This window comes from Somniosus microcephalus, chromosome 16 (assembly GCF_052327205.1).
Source record: "Somniosus microcephalus isolate GS21.2 chromosome 16, FLI_Smic_1.0, whole genome shotgun sequence".
Classification (NCBI taxonomy): Eukaryota; Metazoa; Chordata; class Chondrichthyes; order Squaliformes; family Somniosidae; genus Somniosus; species Somniosus microcephalus.
In genome coordinates this window covers 16,768,740-16,792,082 of record NC_141002.1, presented here as the reverse complement: position 1 = coordinate 16,792,082, position 23,343 = coordinate 16,768,740, and the positions used below count along the sequence as shown (strand labels likewise).

Sequence of the window (23,343 nt, the reverse complement as noted above, 5' to 3'; positions counted from 1 at the left end):
ACATTTGGGGTTGGGGAGGGAAGAAGAACTTGAATGGAGGTGAACGGGATGGAACCTTATGGAGGTATACAAGATAATAAGCAGAATAGAAAAGGTAAGTCTGGTGCACTATGTCAAGTTAAACCACAACTGCAGGACAAGAGGACATAGGCTCAAACTGGTAAAGGCAAGTTCAGGAAGCACTTCACGCAACGAGTGACTAACACCTGGCATGGTCTTCCCAGTAGGGTACAAGAGGCAGAAACTCTAAGCTAGAGGTTATGATGGGAATGCCCTGGGTTTCTATGGAAGGATTAGCTGGATGGACCGATGTTCTCCCTCATCGCTACTTACCTTTCTGATTGAAATACAACTCCTTCATAGTAAATTTGCAAACCAAAGTGAAGGGATAAGGCCCAAGTGCAGGATACCACTGAGATAGAGCTGAGGAGAAGACGCGATAAGTCAGAAGTAGTGATTAGGTGAGGCCAAGCTTTGGTTAATAATATAATCAATTGTAGGAGGAAAGGGAAACTGAGGGAACTCAGGAGTTCCACCGTTTTAAGTCCTGAGGAAGAACGATTTAGAGAAAGAAGCATTGTGTGAAGCCTTAATTTTACTATAGTGAGGAATTAGAAAGGAGGAGGGGGAGCATGTAGGATAGCGTATTTGTGGCTTAGACTATGGGTTTGGAAGTTAGATTACTCATGGTCCCGGACCACACCAAGATAACATTGCCATACGACAGCTAATCTACAATATTCCCCGGGTTAAGAGAGACCAGAAACACTGATTTCGCATTGCAGGAAGCTGAGATTTTAAGATGCTCATTTCGAGACGGCCGTTCATTTCGCTGCATGTTTCCCCGAGAGAATCTTCACAGTGAATCAGTGTGTTTCTCAGCCAGTCCTGGTTGTTTTTAATTTGTTGCTGAGGCAACGGGCGATTGTTTTCAAAAGGAACCTAATCAATAATCTCGTGCGAATTCCAGAACAGTTTACACCGTGTAAACACATATTTACCAAGTTAGGAGTAGCCTGTCTGTCTGAATTCACCAGGCAAAGCCAGTTGTCACAGCACTCCCAAAATCTGAGGAGAAATAGCCCTTTGATTTAAATCTGATGTCAAGACATTTCTGTACGTCCCTGAGCTTTTTACATTTATTTATTGTTTTTCCTCATTAAGAATCAGTGGTAGATAATGTAGCCAAGGACTCTCAGTTCCTACACGCTCTTTAATCATTCTTATTTTAAGAGATAGGGGAAGTACATCATGTTAAAAGCACTGCCTCATTTTACTGAAATATGCAAGAAATGTTGTTTGACTGTCTCAGCAGCTTTCTGAGCTACAGGGAGGCCAGCCTTCTCTCCCTGCTAGGCCGCATCGTGGTGTCAGTGGTGGCAAATGACCTGGGTTGCCTCCTTTGGAAGTGACTCCAGACCAGGCTGACAGTCGGTTCAAAGCTGCAAGACAATGGCGCAGCTGTCGGCTGGGCCCTCCGAATGCCTAGCCGACAGTATGGTGTCATAGGTTCTTAGGTTGGCGTGCAGTGAGGGCCTCCATCCTTTGCAGCGGAGCCACTCAAGGATACAAAAGGCCACCATGGTGGTGATGTGTTGCCAGGCCTTACCTCACTTGAACTTCATGCAGCTCAGGAAGTCAACCCTTTTAGGGGGGGAAAAAAGGTCAAACAAAATTATTGGGCTGAATTTTCACCCCTTCTGCCTGGTGAAAATGGAAGGCAATGACCTACCACCCAGTTGCCGCTGGCACTGTGGCCATGTTCACCGGGGCCTACCGCTAGGCGACAGGAGCTGCCCCTCGGAGTCAGGCGGTAGGCCCATTTAAAATGGAAATCGGGGTCCGACCAGCATCAGGTGGAGGTGTGGCCGAAGTGGACTTGAAATAAAGTACCTCTTCGTTTGTGTGGGGCTGGGACAAGCGTGGGTGCACCGCGCTCCTCTCGGTCTCACATGCCCAGCCCAGCCCGGGCCGCTGTCACTCCAGCTCCCCTTCCCCAGAGATTCCTCCCCCCTCCCCTCGCCACCCCCAGCAACCTACCTGGAACCGGTCTGCCCAATGCAAATGAGGCCCCATCCTCGAGGTTGACTGGGCCTCCCGGCTGGGATACTGAGTTGTCAGCAGGCACATTCTACTGGTCCGTTCACCGGATGGGGGAAATCCCCTTCCCCCCACGATTGAGTGTCATTTTCCTCCTACAGAGGGAAGATGGTGCTATCACATCCTTCTCTGACCTGTTGTTTGTGTCCACCAGGTGGCTGACATTGGTGGAAACACATCACCATGTTTAAGAGTCTCTGAATAGAACTACTGGGAAATTTAAGTGAGGACAAATTCCAATTGCTCGATGTGGATTGTGCACTCTTTCCTGTAGGGACGGATCCACTTACTTCAGCCCTGAGAACTTGAGCAGCTTGCATTTATATAGTGCACTAACTTCATAAAACATCCCAAGGCACTTTACGTGGGAAGAACGGATGAGCGGAGAAAGAAGCAGGAAAGTTGATCAAATCCACAATGAAAAATGAGGAGTATTTTTGGGATGTGGTTGGGGGGTGGTGGTGGGGTGAGGAGGGCGACAGTTCCAGAGAGCAGGACCTCAGCAGCTGAAAGCCCCCACCACGGAGTGTCATTTTTCTATCCGAACAATCTCATGCAATACTATATGTGTTCAACACTCACTGAAACACATCAAATAAAAGTGTGATGCATTGCTCGGGATCGGAATAAAGCTGTGGGGTATTTGTAACCAGTGAGTTTAAAATCAATAGTTTCCATCTTTGTTAAAAATAGCAGGTAATAGAGTTTCACAAGGACACGAAACATATTCTTCACTACAATTGTGACTTCAATCACTTTGATTCCAAAGACTAAGTGCAGTCGATTTACAGTGAGCCTTGTTTTTCACGCAGGTGAAATAGTGGGGTTTTTACCTTTGCTTCGTTCATTCTTCCTACAGCCTACGGGTAGTGCATAAGAGTCCTTTGGAGTGAACACACTGACTTCCCTGATCAAGTTGAAAGCACAGAGGGGGAGAAGTTGCTTTCGGCCCGTTTTCGGGCATGACATCAGAGACGCTTTTGATACGCGCGTTAATGACTGGAGGCCCGAGGCTTGTCCCAAATTGGGCCTCAGGCTTCATTGCCATAATTCTGGAGAGCGGCGGAGCCAACTGGGTGTCAAGCTCCAGGCCAATCGGGCTGGCTTGACATTAGCAGCGGCCCCCTCAGGACCTACCTGAGAACTGGCGGGGGGGTGGGTGTGGAGAGGTGAGCTCAGTCCAGCAGAGGCCCACAGTCATGCTGTAGAACTGTTTTGTTGGCAGTCCCCAGCGGCCCCTTTAAGAACTGCCAGTTAGGCCACAGAGGAATCTGAAAAAGGAGTGGAACGTGCCCACGTATCCTCTAAATTTCGGAGCAAGGGATGTGAAACAGGCCTTAAGCCCCTCATTAGCACATGGAAGGGGCCTATTGCCTGGCTGAGGTGGCCACCAGAGATGCCTACATATCACCTGACCCAGTATGGCGTTGGATGTACTTTTGGCGCCGTTTAGGCACAGGACATAGCCCTCCCAGAAATTGGGGCTCCCCCCCCACCCCCCCCACCCAGTTTTGCGCCCCAAAAAATGGGCATAACAGGGTCCAAATTTTCCAGCAGAGTAAAAGTTCAACTACACGAATTGGAACATGTAACAGAGCAGCAATAAAAATGTTGCCTGCTCATATTTCAGAATAATCACAAGATATTTCTTGTCTTCAGTACTTCATTTCCTGACATAATTTAAGATTCCAGAGTTCAGGTTTCCTGCTCGCCTACGGATTATTATTTTTTTTACAACATGTTGCTGCTTCTTTGCTACCAACCCATTGCTTGCACGTACTCGAGGCAAAGTTTGTAGAGATACGATGGTTGTGGGAAAATGTGGCTTTGATTTAGAAGCCGATACATTTGCCATAAGCAGCAGGTTATGCTGGGACGGTCCCAGCATCTGAGCACATTGTTGGGCTATTGGAAATGCATCCTGTTTAACTATTAAATGGGCAGAATTTATTTTCCTTCCCTCGATGGCTCATAGGAACAGGAGCAGTGCCATTCAGCCCATCGAGCCTGTTCCACCATCCAGCGAGATCATGGTTGATCAGTATCCTAACTTAACTTACCCACCTTTACTCCATTGCTCTTAATATCCTTGCCGAACAAAAATCTTATCACTCTCAGTTTGAAATTAGCAATTTACCCCCAGCCTCAGCAGCTTTTTTGGGGGAGAGAGTTCCAGATTTCCACTACCCTTTGTGTGAAGATGTGCTTCCTGACATCACCCCTGAACGGCCTGGCTCTAATTTTAAGGTTATTCCCCCTTGTTCTGGATTCTGCTGCTGGAGGAAATAGTTTCTCTCTATCTACACTATCAACTCTTTTAATCATCTTAAACACCTCAATTAGATCATCCCTCAATCTTCTGTAATCAAGGGAATATGAGCCTAGTCTATGCAACCTGTCCTCACAATTTATTCCTTTTAGCCCGGGTATCATTCTGGTGAATCGGCGCTACATCCCTTCCAAAGCCAATAGCTCCTTCCTGGGGTGCGGTGCCCAGAACTGAACGCTCAGTTGGTAAATAGAAACCTAGAAAAATAGGAGCAGGAGGAGGCCATTCGGCCCTTTGAGCCTGCTCCGCCATTCAATATGATCATGGCTGATCCTCTATCTCAATACCATATTCCCGCTCTCTCCCCATACTCCTTGATGCCTTTTGTGTCTAGAAATCTATCTATCTCCTTCTTAAATATATTCAATTCAATTCAATTCAAATCGCTTTATTGGCATGACAAGTTACATCTTATGTTGCCAAAGCATCGAAAAACATTCATGTTTGATACAGATCTATCCATACAGTGTATAAACAGATATATCCCTGAGTGTATAAATATACATTCATATATTTTATATATACTCTTGTAGCGATTCGTGTGCATCGCCACTAAATAATCGAGTTCGACTTTGACGAACTATAAATAAGTTGTTTATTTACAGGAACAGGTTAAATACAACAGGTAAGGTAGCAGGTAAGATGGCTGACTGTAGGAGTACCGTGGTGTCGGTCTTTCCCCAGCGGGGACGCCACGAGGACTAACTAGAAGTTTCCGAGCTCAACTGCTAGCAGGTTCCGAGCTCAACTGCCAGCAGATTCCGAGCTCAACTGCCAGCAGGTTCCGAGCTCAACTGCCAGAAGGTTCCAAGCTCTGACGTCATGACGTCATCACGCAGAGTACAAGAATGAAGCCTGAGTGCAGTAACAGATACATTTAAAGGTAAGTTAAAGGGAATTATGTATCTCAATGTAAGGGACAACCGGTGGTACCGCCACACTCTTCTTATATTTAGTGGTTGTCCCTCTGTTTATGGCAAGCTGTAACATAGTGTGCTGCTAGTGTTACACAATTTCTCTCTTCCCCTAGTAGGTATGGGAGTTTTTGATCATCATTCAAATTTCTGAATTCTGGGCATATTTTTGTGAATTTTGGGTAGAAATTCTCCCTTATGCCCTGATATTTTCTACAAGCTGTGAGGAAGTGCATCTCTGTCTCCACCACTCCCTGACTGCAGTGAGAGCATATCCTGTCCTCTCTTGGTAGCCGGGTCTGCCTGTGTCTACCTTTTTCGATCGCCAGGCTATGTTCACTAAGTCTGTACATTGTCAAGGTTTTTCTCAGTTTGCTATCCTTTACCATGGTCAGGTAATCAGCCATGTTGTATTGTCTGTTTAGGGCCTTGGTTTGGTTTAGGGCAGTGACTTGGCCTCTACAGCCTTCTGTGGTAGAGAATTCCACAGGTTCACCACCCTCTCAGTCCTAAATGTCCTACCCCGTATCCGGAGACTGTGACCCCTCGTTCTAGACCCCCCAGCCAGGGGAAACATCCTCCTTGCATCCAGTCTGTCTAGCCCTGTCAGAATTTTATACGTTTCAATGAGATCCCCTCTCATTCTTCTAAACTCTAGTGAATACAGGCCTATTCGACCCAATCTCTCCTCATACGACAGTCCTGCCATCCCAGGAATCAGTCATGTGAACTTTCGCTGCACTCCCTCTATGGCAAGTTTATCCTTTCTTAAGTAAGGAGACCAAAACTGCACACAGTACTCCAGGTGTGGTCTCACCAAGGCCCTGTATAACTGTAGTAAGACATCCTTGCTCCTGTACTCAAATCCTCTTGCAATGAAGGCCAACATACCATTTGCCTTCCTAACTGCTTGCTGCACCTGCATGTTTACTTTCAGTGACTGGTGTACAAGGACACCCACGTCATTTTGTACATCAACATTTCCCAATCTATCGCTATTTAAATAATACTCTACCTTTCTGTTTTCCCTACTGAAGTCGATAACTTCACATTTATCCATGTTATACTGCATCTGACATGTATTTTCCCACTCACTCAACTTGTCTAAATCGCCTTGAAGCCTCTTTGCATCCTCCTCACAACTCACAATCCCACCTAGTTTCGTGTCGTCAGCAAACTTGGAAATATTACATTTGGTTCCCTCATCCAAATTATTGATATATATATATATTGTGAATAGCTGGGGCCCAAGCACTGATCCCTGCGGTACCCCACTAGTCACCGCCTGCCACCCCAAAAAAGACCCATTTATTCCTACTCTCTGTTTCCTGTCTGTTAACCAATTTTCAATCCATGCCAGTATATTATCCCCAATCCCATGTGCTTTAATTTTGCACACTTACCTCTTATGTGGGACTTTATCAAAGGCCTCTGGCAATCCAAATACACCACATCCACTGGTTCTCCCTTATCTATTCTACCAGAAACATCCTCAAAAAACTCCTGTAGGTTTGTCAAACACGATTTCCCTTTCATAAATCCATGTTGACTTTGTCTAATCCCGTTGATATTTTCTAGGTGTCCTGTTATCACATCCTTTATAATAGACTCCAGCATTTTCCCTACTACTGATGTTAGGCTAACTGGTCTGTAGTGTTCCCTGTTTTCTCTCTCCCTCCTTTTGTAAATAGTGGGATTACATTTGCCACCCTCCAATCTGCAGGAACTGTTCCATAATCTATAGAATTTTGGAAGATGACGACCAATGCATCCACTATTTCCATGGCTACCTCTTTTAGTACTCTGGGATGCAGATTATCAGGCCCTGGGGATTTATCAGCTCTCAGTCCCATTAATTTCTCCAGCACTACTTTTTTTTACTAATACTAATTTCCTTTAATTCCTCCTTCTCACTAGACCCTTGGTTGCCTTGCATTTTTGGGAAGTTATTTGTGTCCTCTTCCATGAAGACAGGACCAAAGTATTTGTTTAATTGCTCTGCCATTTCCTTGTTCCCCATTATAAATTCTCCCGTTTCTGACTGTAAGGGACTTACATTTGTCTTCACCAATATTTTTCTTTTTACATACTTGTAGAAGCTTTTACAGTCTGCTTTTATGTTCCTTGGAAGTTTACTCTCATACTCTATTTTTCCCCTCTTAATCAATCTCTTGGTCCTTTTTTGCTGAACTCTAAACTGCTCCCAATCCTCAGGCTTGTTACTTTTTCTGGCAACTTTATATGATTCCTCTTTGGATCTAATACTATCCTTAATTTCTTTTGTTAGCCATGGTTGGGCCGCTTTTCCTTTTGTGTTTTTGCGCCAGAAAGGAATGTATAATTGTTGCAATTCATGCATTCGTTCCTTAAATGTTAGCGATTGCCTACCCACCGTCATACCTTTTTAATGAAGCTCCCCAACCTATCATAGCCAATTCACTCCTCATACCTTCGTAGTTTCCTTTGTTTAGATTTAGGACCCTAGTTTCGGATTGGACTTCTTCACTTTCCATCTTAATGAAGAATTCTATCATGTTATGGTCAATCTTCCCTAAAGGACCCCGCAAAAAAGGTTATTAATTAACCCTTTCTCATTACATTATACCTGACGTAAGAAAACTACTGAGCACTTGGTTTGAGTATAAAACAAGGCTTTAATCAACTGTTTTACAACCATGAGCTCTGGTTACATCACTAGTTCCTGGTTACAAAAACGTCCTGAGCAAGCTGGGCCCACGCCCGAGTATTTATATTTTCCTTGGACGTCGCCACCAGCTGGCCGCCCAGTGTTATCTCATGAGTCATTTCTACACGAATGGTAAGATTCATGACATTCTTCCCGCCTGAAAGATTTGGAAGTCTGACAACTTCGTTCTAGCGGATATAACGGACCACGAAGAGCCGCAGTCGTTTCGATTTCTGTTTGTGGCCGGAAGGCACGTCTCCTCGGACCGTGTCTTGGTCCCTGGGTCGCTTGGTTCGTACAGGTAGGTTGACAGGGCCCGTGTCACCTTGATTGATCTGAGGGGGACTGGGGCGATCATGACTCCGGGTGCGGGTCCCCACAGGCGCAGAGCTGGCTTCATCTTGCTTGGTAGCTGGTGATTGTCCGGCGTCCTGGCTTCGGGTGGACGTCCCGTGGGGAGCGCTCTGCTCCCCGAGTTGATTCGGCGGAGCAGCCGGCAGATCCCTTGATGTCCCGGGTAGGGCGTCATCCTCAAAGAAGCGCAGAGTATCGGCATCATTAATATGGATCCCTCTATCGGTGGGGTCCATGGGACCGGTTGGACAGAGAGCCAGATCTCGGAGTGAAACGGTGGACTCCCGGCCATCAGGGTACCGCACGTGCGCGCATGTGGGATTAACGTCTGTTAGTTCCACCTCATCGACGAGGGGATCATTCTTGGAAGATCGAACGAATCTTCGGAGCAGCATGGGGCCGGGAGCTGCCAACCATGATCGTAGGGTCGGCCCATGAGTGGAGCGACGCTGGAACCCGAAGAGTCATTCGTGAAGAGTAACGTTGGTGGATGTAGAAAGAAGAGACCTGATGGAATGCAACACGTCAGGGAGCACAGATTCCCACTGCTGGTCTGATAGGTTGTGTGACCTCAGTGCAAGATGAACAGCGTTCCAAATGATAGCGTTGTATCTCTTAACCTGTCCGTTACCGATGGGATGATACGGTGTCATTTTACTTGTGGCGATTCCCCGTTGGGAAAGATAACTTTTGAGTTCGCTTGACATGAAGGAGGGACCCCGATCAGAGTGGATGAAATTGGCCGTACCGCAAAGGGAAAAGACCTGATCGAGGCATTTGATCACTCTGGAAGTAAGCATATTGGGACAGGGGAAAGCAAAGGGAAAGCGTGAATATTCGTCCACCATAGTGAGCAAGTAGGTGTTTCGCGTTGAGGAAGGCAATGGGTCTTTAAAGTCAATGCTGAGTTACTGCATAGGCTGTATAGCGTGTATGAATGAGCGAGCCATCTGATGGACGGAAGAATTGCGGCTTTAATTCCGCACAAATTCTACAAGTGGAACATGTTCTTTTCACATCTTCTGTAGAAAATGGGAGATTTTTAGATTGCACAAAGTGCAACATACGGGTAACGCCAGGATGGCATAAGTCAGTATGAAGATCTGCAAGAGTCGAAGTTGACATAGAAGAGCAGAATGCACGTGTGAGGGTATCCGGGGCCACATTCTCTTTGCCGGGTCGATAATGTATGGTGTAGCCAAAGGTGGCCAATTCCATCCCCCAGAGCTGTATTTTGTTATTCTTGATCTTAGTGCGTTTCCGGTTATCCAGCATAAAGGCCACGGAGCGCTGATCGGTTATAAGCGTGAAATGGCGACGAGCGAGAAAATTACTCCATTTACGTACTGCTTCGATGATGGCCGTAGCCTCCTTCTCGACAGGAGGATAATAGAGCTCGCTACCCTGCAAAGTTCTGGACAGAAATGCAACGGGTCGACCACCTTGATTCAAGGTAGCAGAGATTGCCACATCCGATGCATCGCACTCGACCACGAAAGGGAGATTTTCATCGATGGAACGAAGCGTGGCTTTTTCCAGTTGTTGCTTGAGGAGGTTGAAAGCCGAAATAGCCGTTGCCTCCAACGGAAATGACTTTGCTGTTGGGGTCATAAGAACATAAGAAATAGGAGCAGGAGTAGGCCAATCGGCCCCTCGAGCCTGCTCCACCATTCAATAAGATCATGGCTGATCTGATCCTAACCTCAAATATACTATCACTCTCCATCCCACCCGAACCCATGTGATCTCCCGGGAGAGGCGAAAAACCGGATTAAAAAAAAAAACCAATGGCCAATTTGGGAGAAAAAATCTGGGAAATTCCTCTCCGACCCATCTAGGCGATCAAAACTCGTCCAGGAGATCACTCTGTCCCTATATTTTCTACAGTACTTACCTTCTGTAAAGGCGATCTCCACCCCAGCCAGGAACAGCTATAAAACCATCTCCTGAAATCTAACAGAATTAGAACACAAGAAGTAGGAGCAGAACCAGGCTACACGGCCCCTGGGCCCGCTCCACTACCCACAGGGCCACGACCATTCCAAACCTAGACTCATGTCCAAATTCCTGCCCGCTCCCCATAACCCTTAATTCCCTTTACTTCTAGGAAACTATCTATTTCTGTTTTAAATTTATTTAATGATGTAGCTTCCACAGCTTTCTGGGGCAGCAAATTCCACAAACCTACCACCCTCTGAGTGAAGAAGTTTCTCCTCATCTCAGTTTTGAAGGAGCAGCCCCTTATTCTAAGATTATGCCCCCTAGTTCTAGTTTCACCCATCATTGGGAACATCCTCACCGCATCCACCCGATCAAGCCCCTTCACAATCTTATATGTTTCAATAAGATCGCCTCTCATTCTTCTGAACTCCAATGAGTAGAGTCCCAATCTACTCAACCTCTCATCATATGTCCACCCCCTCATCCCCGGAATTAACCGAGTGAACCTTCTTTGTACTGACTCGAGAGCAAGTATGTCTTTTCTTAAGTATGGACACCAAAACTGTATGTAGTATTCCAGGTGCGGTCTCACCAATACCTTGTATAACTGCAGCAATACCTCCCTGTTTTTATATTCTATCCCCCTAGTAATAAAAGCCAACATTCCATTGGCCTTCTTGATCACTTGCTGCACCTGCATACTAACTTTTTGAGTTTCGTGCACCAGGACCCCCAGATCCCTTTGTACTTCAGTACTTTCCAGTTTCTTGCCATTAAGATAATAACTTGCTCTATGATTTTTCCTGCCAAAGTGCATAACCTCATAATTTCCAGTATTGTATTCCATCTGCCAAATCTCTGCCCACTTACTTAGCCTGTCTATGTCCCTTTGCAGGTTTTTTATGTCCTCCTCACTCACTACTTTCCCTCCCATCTTTGTATCATCTGCAAACTTTGATACGTTACACTCGGTCCCCTCCTCCAAATCATTAATATAGATTGTAAAGAGTTGGGGACCCAGCACTGACCCCTGCGGAACACCACTAGTTACTGATTGCCAGTCTGAGAATGAACCATTTATCCCAACTCTCTGCTTTCTGTTAGAGAGCCAATCCTCCACCCACGCCAGAATATTACCCCCAATCCCGTGATTTTTTATCTTGAGCAATAATCTTTTGTGTGGCACCTTGTCAAATGTCTTTTGGAAGTCTAAATACACTACGTCCACTGGTTCCCCTTTATCCACCCTGTATGTTACTTCCTGAAAGAACTCAAGCAAATTTGTCAAACATGACTTCCCCTTCATGAAACCATGCTGAGTTTGTCCTATTAAATTATGTTTATCTAAATGTCCTGTTACTATCTCCTTAATAATGGACTCTAAAATTTTACCAACCACAGATGTTAGGCTAACAGGTCTATAGTTTCCAGCCTTCTGCCTACTACCCTTTTTAAATAAGGGTGTTACATTAGCAGTTTTCCAATCTGCCGGGACCTTTGCTGAGTCCAGGGAGTTTTGGAAAATTATTACCAATGCATCCACAATCCCTACCGCCACTTCCCTCAAGACCCTAGGATGTAAGCCATGAGATCCAGGGGATTTATCCGCCTTGAGTCCCATTGGCCCAGAAATTCGTGTCGGGGGCTTCCCACGGGTGCAAGCCCCCGACCTACACTTACATAGCGCGCCGACAGTTGAGGCCTGGGCCTGCGTGGATTTCCTGTCTGTGGCTCGTTCCAGCTCCCGGCGCGCTGTGCTTGCGTGACCCAGCGGCGTACTTAGTGCGATGCGTCGGCTGGGATCACGTGAGCACTGGGCAACCAATCGGAGGAGGGAAAAGTCCATTCATGAGTTTGACATAAGACCTGTCAAACTCATGAAAACTCCGGGTGCCCAAAACAGTACATAACCTTAAAATATTTTTTTTTTAAATCGCACTATTTAAATCAACTATAAATAACATTAAATAACCATTTTAAACAATAATTTAAATTTTTGAAAAAAATAATTTTATAAAAAAATCAGAGCTAAAAATACACTTACCTTACTGTAAAGTATTTAAAAATAATAAACCTGTGGGAAAAATGTTCTAATTTTAATTAATTGACCACTTACCTTTTAAAATGAAGTCCTTACGTCTGCTTTTTTAATGTGTAAAAAGTGGAGGCCTTCACACACGGGCAAACCTGTCAAAAGAAAAGGAAGTTCAACGCACACACGCTGCCTCATACGGCGCACGCGTTTCACCTCTTAACCCCTGCTTTCAGGGGACCGGAAGTGCTGTTTTCCCGCACATGCGCTGTGCATGCAAGAAACCGGCACTTCCATCGGGTCCACGCGTGGGTACCCCGTGCGTACTCACGCGTTGGGACCCGAATTACTGGGCCTTTATTTTACCAAGTGCCACTTCCTTAGTGATTTTAATCGTATTTAGCTCCTCCCCCCCCTAGAGCCCCCTGTTTGTCCAGTGTTGGGATATTCTTAGTGTCCTCTACCGTAAAAACTGATACAAAATATTTGTTCAGCGTTTTTACCATCTCCATGTTTCCCACCATTAATTTCCCGGTCTCATCCTCTAAGGGACCAACATTTACTTTAGCCACCCTTTTTCTTTTTATATAACTATAGAAACTTTTGCTATCTGTTTTTATATTTTTTGCTAATTTACTTTCATAATCTATCTTCCCTTTCTTAATCAATCTTTTAGTTATTTTTTGCTGTCTTTTAAAGACTTCCCAATCTTCTATCCTCCCACTAGATTTGGCTACCTTATATGCCCTTGTTTTTAGTCGGATACTATCCTTAATTACTTTACTTAGCCACGGATGGCTATCTTTTCTTTTACACCCTTTTTTCCTCAGTGGAATATATATTTTTTGGAAGTTGTAAAATAACTCCTTAAATGTACACCACTGAGCATATACCGTCTTACCCTTTAATCTATTTTCCCAGTCCACTCTAATCAATTCCGCTCTCATACCTTCATAGTCTCCTTTATTCAAACTCAGCACGCTTGTTTGAGATCCAATCTTCTCACCCTCTAATTGAATATGGAATTCAACCATGTTATGTCACTCATTCCAAGGGGATCCTTTACTAGGACATTTTTAATTAATCCTGTCTCATTACACAGGACCAAATCTAAGGTTGCTTGCCCCCTGGTCGGTTTAGTTACATACTGCTCAAGAAACCCATCCCTAATACACTCAATGAACTCATCCTCAAGGCTGCCCTGCCCAATTTGATTTGTCCAGTTAATATGATAGTTAAAATCCCCCATAATTATAGCTGTTCCCTTATTACAAGCCTCAACTATTTCCTGATTAATACTCCGTCCAACAGAGTTGCAACTGTTCGGAGGCCTATAGTCTACGCCCACTAGTGTTTTTTTCCCCTTATTATTCCTTATCTCCACCCAAACTGTTTCACTATCCTGCTCCCTTGACCCAATATCATTTCTCTATTATAGTGATTCCTTCCTTTATTAACATAGCCACCCCACCTCCCCTTCCTTCCTGCCTGTCCTTCCTGATTGTTAAATAACCTGGTATGTTTAATTCCCAGTCATGGTCACCCTGCAGCCATGTTTCTGTAATGGCCACAAGATCATACCCATATGTAGTTATTTGTGCCGTTAACTCATCCATTTTGTTACAAATGCTACGTGCATTCAGATAAAGAGCTTTCAAATATGTTTTGTGACACTTAGTTCCTGTTTTTTCCCCTTTTACTACTTTACTTTTTACTCCATACCTTCTGTCCCTTCCTGACATGTTCTGTTTTTTAATTCCCCCACTGCTACCTAAGTCTATGACCTTCTCCGTTGTCATTTTTATTATTTGCTCTCCAGAAACCTCCCCCCCCACTAATTAGTTTAAAGCCCTCTCTACAGCCCTAGTTATATGATTCGCCAGGACTCTAGTCCCAGCACTGGCCAAGTGAAGTCCGTCCCAACGGAACAGTTCCCTCCTGTCCCAGTACTGGTGCCAGTGTCCCAAGAAGCAAAACCCATTTTTCCCACACCAGTCTTTGAGGCACACATTTAACTTTTTAATTTTATTTATCCTAGCCAAATTCGCTCGTGGCTCAGGTAATAATCCAGAGATTATTACCCTTGAGGTTCTGTTTTTTAATTTGACCCCCAGCTGCTCATACTCCTTTAACAGAACCTTCTTCCTTGTCCTATCGACGTCGTTTGCACCAACATGGACCACGACAACTGGATCCTCCCCCTCCCACTCCAAGTTTCTTTCCAGCCCAGAAGAGATGTCCTTAACCCTGGCACCGGGCAGGCAACACAGCCTTCGGGACTCCCGCTCTTGACTGCAGAGAACCCTATCTATCCCCCTAATGATACTATCCTCTACCAGTACAACATTTCTTTTTACTCCCTCCACTTGAATGGCCCCCTGTTCCACGGTGCTGTGGCCAGGTTGCTCATCCTCCCTGCAGTCCCCGCTCCCGCCCTCACAGGGAGTAAGAACCTCGAACCTGCTTGACAAGAGCAAGGGCTGCGTCTCCGTCAACACTACCTCCTGGATCCCTGTACCTGCCTCACTCGTAGTCACACTGTCCTGTCCCTGACCACGGACTACATCTTCATTAATTAATTTCATAGGTGTGACTACCTCCTGAAACATAGCGTCCAGGAACTTCTCCCCCTCCCTGATGTGTCGCAGTGTCTGAAGCTCGGTCTCAAGCTCTTTAACATGGAGCTTGAGTTCCTCTAGCAGCAAACACTTATCGCAAATGTAATCACCGTGAGCCTCAATGGGGTCCACCAGCTCCCACATTTCGCAACAGTAACACATCACCTGTTCACCCATATCTATGTAATTAATTAAATTTCTTCTTATTAGTTATGAAGGCCCTCTGCCCCGAAATAGATGATAATATTGCACCACTATTTAATGGGTCGATAGAAATCAACAGGCTCTGAGACTTTTGTTTCGGCAAAGGCAAAACGTGTCTTACTTTAATCACTCTCCACGAGGTCTGAAGGGCTCAGCCCCGTGCAGGGGCTATGACGTCATCATGCAACCGATGTCATGACATCATCACGCTACCGACGCTCTTAAAGGGACCCTGCACCGATAACCCAACCCAGAACGTACATATCACAACATTGCTATACATAGTGAATTGTGTTTAGGTACATATAACAGCATTGGCTATACATTGTGTTATTGTCCCTATGTGGCCTCCGCCACATTGCGTGAAGCAGGGGCTGGACCTTGTCGGAGAAGTGGGGTATCCACTTCGCATAATAGTTCCTGGTTACAAAAACGTCCTGAGCAAGCTGGGCCCATGCCCGAGTATTTATACTTTCCTTGGACGGCGCCACCAGCTGGCCGCCCAGTGTTATCTCATGAGTCATTTCTACATGAATAGTAAGATTCATGACAATACCCAATCTAGGATAGCCTGTTCCCTAGTTGGCTCCTCAACATACTAGTCTAAAAAACCATCTCGTACACACTACAGGAATTCATCCTCCACAGTATTATTGCTAATTTGGTTTGGCCAGTCTATATGTAGATTAAAGTCAACCATGATTACTGTAGTACCCTTGTTACATGCATCTCTAATTTCCTGTTTGATGCCATCCCCTACATTACCATTACTGTTTGGAGGCCTATAGACAACTCCCACCAATGTTTTCTGCCCTTTGGTGCTCCTTAGCTCCACCCAGACTGATTCTACATCTTGATTTTCTGAGCCAATATCCTTTCTCACTATTGCTCTGATCTCATACTTTACTAACAATGCCACCCCACCACCTTTTCCTTTTTGCCTGTCCTTCCTAAATATCGAATATCCTTGGAGATTCAACTCCCAGCCTTGGTCACCCTGCAGCCATGTCTCCATAATCGCAATTATATCGTATCCATTTACATCTATTTATCCTGTTAATTCGTCTACCTTATTACAAATTCTTCGTGCATTCAGATACAGTGCCTTTAGATTTGTCTTGTTAACATTTTTAGACATCTTAACATTTTTTTGTCCTATGGCCCTATTTGTCTTATTCTCATTTTTTCTTACCCGGACCCTATTTGTTAGTGCACTCTTTTGTTTGTACGCTCTGTCCCTTCCTGACACAATCTTGTTATCCTTGCCCCAATCACTTTCCTGCACTGCTTTCTTGTCTTTTCTCTAGCATTCTAGATTTCTGTCCACCGAGACCCCCCCCCCCCCCCACCCCCCTTTTTAGTTTAAAGCCCTATCTACCTCTCTAGTTATTCGATTCGCTAGAACTCTGGTCCCAGCATGGTTCAGGTGTAGTCCGTCCCAATGGAACGGCTCTCCCTTTCCCCAGTACTGGTGCCAGTGCCCCACGAATCGAAACCCACTTCTCACACACCAATCTTTGAGCCACGCATTCATCTCCCTGATCCTATTGACCCAATGCTAATTTGCTCGCGTCATAGAGTTATACAGCACAGAAAGAGGCCCTTCAGCCCATCGCGTCTACGCCGGCCATCAAGCCCTGTCTAATCTAATCCCATTTTCCAGCATTTGGTCCGTAGCCTTGTATGCTATGGCATTTCAACTGCTCATCTAAATGCTTCTTGAATGTTGTGAGGGTTCCTGCCTCTACCACCCTTTCAGGCAGTGAGTTCCAGATTCCAACCACCCTCTGGGTGAAAAAGTTCTTCCTCAAATCCCCTCTAAACCTCCTGCCCCTTACCTTGAATTTATGCCCCCTTGTTATTGACCCCTCTACTAAGGGAAAAAGTTCCTTTCTATCTACCCTATCTATGCCCCTCATAATTTTGTACACCTCAATCAGGTCCCCCCTCAGCCTTCTCTGCTCCAAGGAAAACAACCCCAGCCTGTCCAGTCTTTCTTCATAGCTGAAGCGCTCCAGCCCAGGTAACATCCTGGTGAATCTCCTCTGCACCCTCTCCAAAGCAATCACATCCTTCCTATAGTGTGGCGACCAGAACTGCACACAGTATTCCAGCTGTGGCCTAACCAGCGTTTTGTACAGCTCCATCATAACCTCCCTGCTCTTATATTCTATGCCTTGGCTAATGAAGGCAAGTATCCCATATGCCTTTTTAACCACCTTATCCACCTGTTCTGCTGCCTTCAGGGATCTATGTACATGCACACCAAGGTCCCTCTGATCCTCTGTCTTTCCTAGGGTCTTACCATTCATTGTGTATTCCCTTGCCTTGTTCGTCCCTCCAAAATGCATCACCTCACACTTTTCAGGGTTAAATTCCATTAGCCACTGTTCAACCCATCTATATCGTCCTGCAGACTGAGGCTACCCTCCTCGTTATTTACCACCCCACCAATTTTCGTGTCATCTGCGAACTTACTGATCATACCTTTTACGTTCACATCCAAATCATTAATGTAGACCACAAACAGCAAGGGACCCAGCACCGATCCCTGCGGTACCCCACTGGACACAGGCTTACAGTCACAAAAACAACCTTCGACCATCACCCTCTGCCTTCTGCCACTAAGCCAGTTTTGGATCCAATGTGCCAAGGCACCCTGGATCCCATGGGCTCTTACCTTCTTGACCAGTCTCCTGTGCGGGACTTTATCGAAAGCCTTACTGAAATCCATGTATACCACATCCACTGCACTACCCTCATCCACACACCTAGTCACCCCCTCTCAAAATTCAATCAAATTGGTCAGACATGATCTTCCCTTGACAAAGCCATGCTGACTATCCCTGATTAATCCTTGCCTCTCCAAGTGGAGACTAATTCTGTCCCTCAGAATTTTTTCCAATAATTTCCCTACCACTGATGTTAGGCTCACTGGCCTGTAATTTCCTGGTTTATCCCTACTACCCTTCTTGAATAATGGTACTACGTTAGCTGTTCTCCAGTCCTCTGGCACATCCCCTGTGGCCAGAGAGGTTTTGAAAATTTGTGACAGAGCCCCTGCAATCTCCTCCTTTGCCTCACACAGCAGCCTGGGATACATCTCATCCGGGCCTGGAGATTTATCCACTTTTAAGCCTGCTAAAACCGCTAGTACCTCCTCCCTCTCGATGCTAATATGTTCAAGTATATCACACTCCCCCTGCCTGATTTCTATGTCTACATCGTCCTTCTCCATAGTGAACACAGATGCAAAAAATTCATTTAAAACCCCACCTACATCTTCTGGCTCCACACACAGATTGCCACTTTGGTCCCTAATGGGCCCTACTCTTTCCCTAGTTATCCTCTTGCCCTTAATATACTTATAAAACACCTTAGGATTTTCCTTTATTTTGCTCGCCAGTGTTATTTCATGGCCCCTCCTCGCTCTCCTAATTTCTTTTTTAAGTATCCTCCTGCACTTTTTATACTCCTCTAGGGCTTCCTCTATCTTTAGTCCTTTGTATCTGCCAAAAGCCCTCCTTTTTTTCCTAATCCATTCTTGTATATCCCTTGACATCCAAGGTTCCCTGGGCTTGTTGGTCCCACCCTTGACCTTTACGGGAACATGTTGCCATTGTACTCTCTCAATTTCCTTTCTGAAAGACTCCCATTGCTCTGATGTGGATTTTCCTACAAGTAGCTGATCCCAGTCCACTTTGGCCAGATCCTGCCTTATCGTATTAAAATCGGCCTTCCCCCAATTTAGAACCTTTATTTCCGGTCCATCTCTGTCCTTTTCCATGACTACCTTAAATCTCACCGAATTATGGTCACTGTCACCAAAGTGCTCACCTACTAACACTTCTACCACTTGCCCGGCCACATTCCCTAGAATTAGGTCCAGCACCGCCCCCTCTCTTGTAGGACTTTCTACATGCTGGCTCAAAAAGCTCTCCTGGATGCACTTTAAGAATTCTGCACCCTCTAAGCCTTTCACACTCTGACTATCCCAGTTAATATTGGGGAAGTTGAAATCCCCCACTATTATTACCCTATTATTTGCACATTTCTCTGAGATTTGCCTACATATCTGTTCCTCTATCTCCCCCTGACTGTTTGGGGGCCCATAGTACACTCCCAGCAAAGTGCTTGCCCCCTTTTTGTTTTTAAGTTCTACCCATATGGCCTCATTAGATGAACCTGTTAATATATCATCCCTCCTTACAGCAGTAATTGACTCCTTAATTAATATTGCGACACCCCCTCCTCTTTTACCCCCCCCCCCTGTCTCGCCTGAAGATTCTATACCCCGGAATATTGATCTGCCAGCCTTGCCCCTCTCTCAACCATGTCTCCGTAATAGCAACAATATCATACTCCCATGTGTTCATCAACACCTTCAGTTCATCCGCCTTATTCGCAAGACTCCTTGCATTAAAATAAATGCCATCCAGCCTTGCCCTACTCCCTTGTGCCGTTACATATTTGCTCTGCCTTCCAAGCTGATTTGTTTTTTCCTCTATATTTGGCTGTACATCACCCCCTATTATAGCTCCACTCTGTATCCCATCCCCCTGCCAAGTTAGTTTAAACCCCCCCCCAACAGTGCTAGCAAACCTCCCCGCAAGGATATTTGTCCCGTTCTGGTTCAGGTGCAACCCGTCCGACTTGTACAAGTCCCACCTTCCCTAGAAGCAGACCCAGTGATCCAGGAAACGAAAGCCCTCCCTCCTGCACCAACTCTTTAGCCACGCATTCATCTGCTCTATCCTCCTATTCCTATACTCACTAGCACGTGGCACCGGGAGTAATCCAGAGATTACAACCTTTGAGGTCCTGCTCTTTAATCTGCTACCTAGCTCCCTAAATTCTTGCTGCTGGACCTCATCCCTCTTCCTACCTATGTCGTTGGTCCCAATGTGAACCACGACCTCTGAATGTTCACCCTCCCCCTTCAGAATGCCCTGCAGCCGTTCAGTGACATCCTTGACCCTGGCACCAGGGAGGCAACAAACCATCCTGGAGTCACGTCTACGGCCACAGAAACGTCTATCTGTTCCCCTTACGATAGAATCCCCTACCACTATTGCTCTCCCACTCTTTTTCCTCCCTTCCTGAGCAGCAGAAGCACCCCTGGTGCCAGGAAGTTGGCTGCTGCTGCCTTCCCCTGGTAAGTCATCCCCCTGAACAGTATCCAAATCGGTATACCTATTTGAGAGGGGGATGGCCACAGGGGTCCCCTGCACTACCTGCCTACTTCTACTGCTCCGCCTGATGGTCACCCATTTCCCTTCTGCCTGTGCAGCCCTTACCTGCGGTGTGACCAACTCACTAAACGTGTTATCCACGACCCTCTCAGCATCGCGAATGCTCCAAAACTCACCTATCCGCAGCTCCAGCGCCTCAATGCGGTCTGCTAGTAGCTGCAGCTGGATACATTTCCAGCACACATGGTCGTCAGGGACACCGGCAGTGTCCCTGAATTCCCACATAGCGCAGGTGGAGCATAACACGGGACTTGGCTGTCCTGACATGACTTACCCTTTAATTAATTTAAATTAATTCAATACCACCAATTAAAGATATTCTCTAGGGCGCTTGTATGGCAGAAGTCCCCGCTACACCAGAGAGACCCTAGAAAATATAAACCGCAGAAATTGAAGTTACCTTACAGCTAAATGATATATTTAAGGGCTCTGGTTTACAAACAAACTCGTGGCTCCGGTAATAATCCAGAGATTATGACCTTTACGGTTCTGCTTTTTAATTTAGTCCCTAGCTGCTCAAACTCTCTCAGCAGAACATCTTTCTTTGTCCTACCTATGTCGTTGCTACCTACGTGGACCACGACAACTGGATTCTCCCCCTCCCACTGCAAGTTCTTCTCTAGCCCGGAGGAGATGTCTTTTACCCTGGCACTGGGTAGGCAACATAGCCTTCAGGACTCACGCTCCTGGCTGCAGAGAACAGTGTCTATCCCCCTAACTATACTGTCGCCTACTATAACCACCTTCCTTTTCACTCCTCCCACTTGAACGGCTTCCTGTACCACGGTGCCGTGGTCAGTTTACTCGTCCTCCCCGCAGCCTCCACACTTGTCCACAAGGGTTGCAAGAAGCTCAAATCTATTGGACAAGTGCAGGGACTGAAGCTCATGCAATATTGCCTACTGACCAGGTGGTCCGAGGTTCGATCCCTTTACCACTCTGAGCTGGTCGATCTTGGCTGGGACCACAAGTGCTGCGTTTAAAGTCAGCAGCCCCTGGGCCGGGGGTGGGGGTTGTGGATTCAGCCAGTGCGTGGATGTTGGGTGAGGACAGCCAGCCCGCTCACATGGTCGAATTGTTTATTGACGCGCTGTCGCAGCTCAGACTGCGGGTGGGGGGGAGAGGGTCAGCCTGAGTAACGGACGATGCTCGCGGATCCATCCCGAGAAGGCAAGGAAGGATAGTAACATTGACCTCAATTTTTCTGAGGTGGTGGGGGGATGGGGGGTGTGTGGTGGAAACCTGGTAGCGGGCAGGGCCCCATTTAAATAAGACTTCCCAAGTCCCTCTCGACTCTTGGCAGACTGTGTAGGAATCCCCCTCTCCCCCCGCCCCCCCCCCCAATCTCCTGGCAGACAGTGCGGGAATCGGCCTCTTCCCCCCCGCCCCATCTCCTGGCAGACAGTGCGGGACTCCCTCCCCCCCCAGCAGACAGTGCGGGACTCCCTCCCCCCCCCCCCCCCAGCAGACAGTGTTGGGCCCTCCCCCTGGCTTATCATCAGCGCCACAGCATAACATTGATGACGTCATCGGGCTATGACTTTTGCTTCTTAACTAGGCCCCCGCCGTTAATATTACGCCGGCCGGGAACGTGGCGGTTCAAGATTTTAACCCCTCGCCTGACCCTCTCCTGCCCGTCGTCGGGGGGTGGGGGGGGGGGCGGCTGGTGGTGGTTTGCTGGTTAAAATCGAGACCAATGTCTGAAAAGGAAGGGGAGAAAAACTGAGTGACTCCGCCTGCTTCGGAAGCTTAAACCTCTGCCTGTGAGCAATCGAAAAGAAAAAGTTATTATCCCATTTTGCAGCCTCGGCAGCTGGTCCATTCCTGCTGGTAGTTGGTTTGATTTAGTGCGCAATTGGCAGTTTGGGCTCGCCTTGCATCTCAATGAAAAGATCACTTTCTTGACGCCTCTTGAGCCAGACAGCATTCTCTTTGTTTGGCTCTCACTGCCTGGCCTATATATAGCACTTCAAGCTTTCCCCCCTCCACCCCCTCTGTGTGCAAAATCCCAGGAAAACAGACCATGGATGTGTGGGGGCATTGTCCACAGACGCTATGGACCCAGGCTTTTTTTTTTAGCTGTGCGATGCCTGACGAGGCGGATTAAACTGTTTGTGGCAGTTTTCATTGTGTAACAGGTGACATTGCAGCTACCCCCAGCCCTGCCCTCCCCCTCAGTGAAGTGCGCGGCTCTCATTCCCTTTATACAATTCAACGTTCTGTGCTAGAATATGAAGCCATTACCACTGTGATACATTACCCAGAACACTCTTTAGTGGTTTAGCAACCAGAGCTCGGCCGCTCCTGCACAAAAAAACACCTGCTGTCGAGCCTTTGCAATAAATCACGATAAAAGGAGCCCGAGACGCATTTTGTGGTCAGTGCTCCTTGTGAAGACAGAATTTCATTTGTTCAAGTCCCCGGGGTGTTATTTTCAAAATAATATTTCGATCTTTAAGGTCTTTTAAAATTATGAAGGGGTTCGATAAGGTAGACGTAGAGAAGGTGTTTCCACTTGTGGGGGAGACCAAAACAAGGGGTCATAAATATAAGATAGTCACTAATAAATCCAACAGGGAATTCAGGAGAAACTTCTTTACTCAACAGTGGTTAGAATGTGGAACTCTCTATCACAAGGAGTGATTGAGGCGAATAGTATAGATGCATTTAAGGGGAAGCTAGTTAAGTACATGAGGGAGAAGGGAATCGAAGGATGTGCTGATAGGGTTGGATGAAGAGGGGTGGGAGGAGGCTCGTGTGGAGTGTAAACGGTGGCATGGACCACTGGGGCCGAATGGCCTGTTTCTGCTGTAAATTCTATGTAATTCTATGATCTGTGCAGTGCGCTGGAAATACACGTACAGTACCTCATTCATATTTTGGATGGCAAAAAAAAACCCACCTGGCTCATTT

General features: G+C 46.4%; 1 protein-coding gene and 1 long non-coding RNA gene across 3 annotated transcripts in view; one reads left to right on the top strand and one right to left on the bottom strand.

Annotated features, from left to right (window-relative positions):
* LOC147105988 (uncharacterized) overlaps positions 1–23,343 on the bottom strand; it is a 310,673-nt gene that overhangs the window by 24,904 nt on the left and 262,426 nt on the right. The gene's annotated exons all lie outside the window — the stretch shown is intronic.
* tbxas1 (thromboxane A synthase 1 (platelet)) overlaps positions 1–23,343 on the top strand; it is a 315,721-nt gene that overhangs the window by 48,736 nt on the left and 243,642 nt on the right. The gene's annotated exons all lie outside the window — the stretch shown is intronic.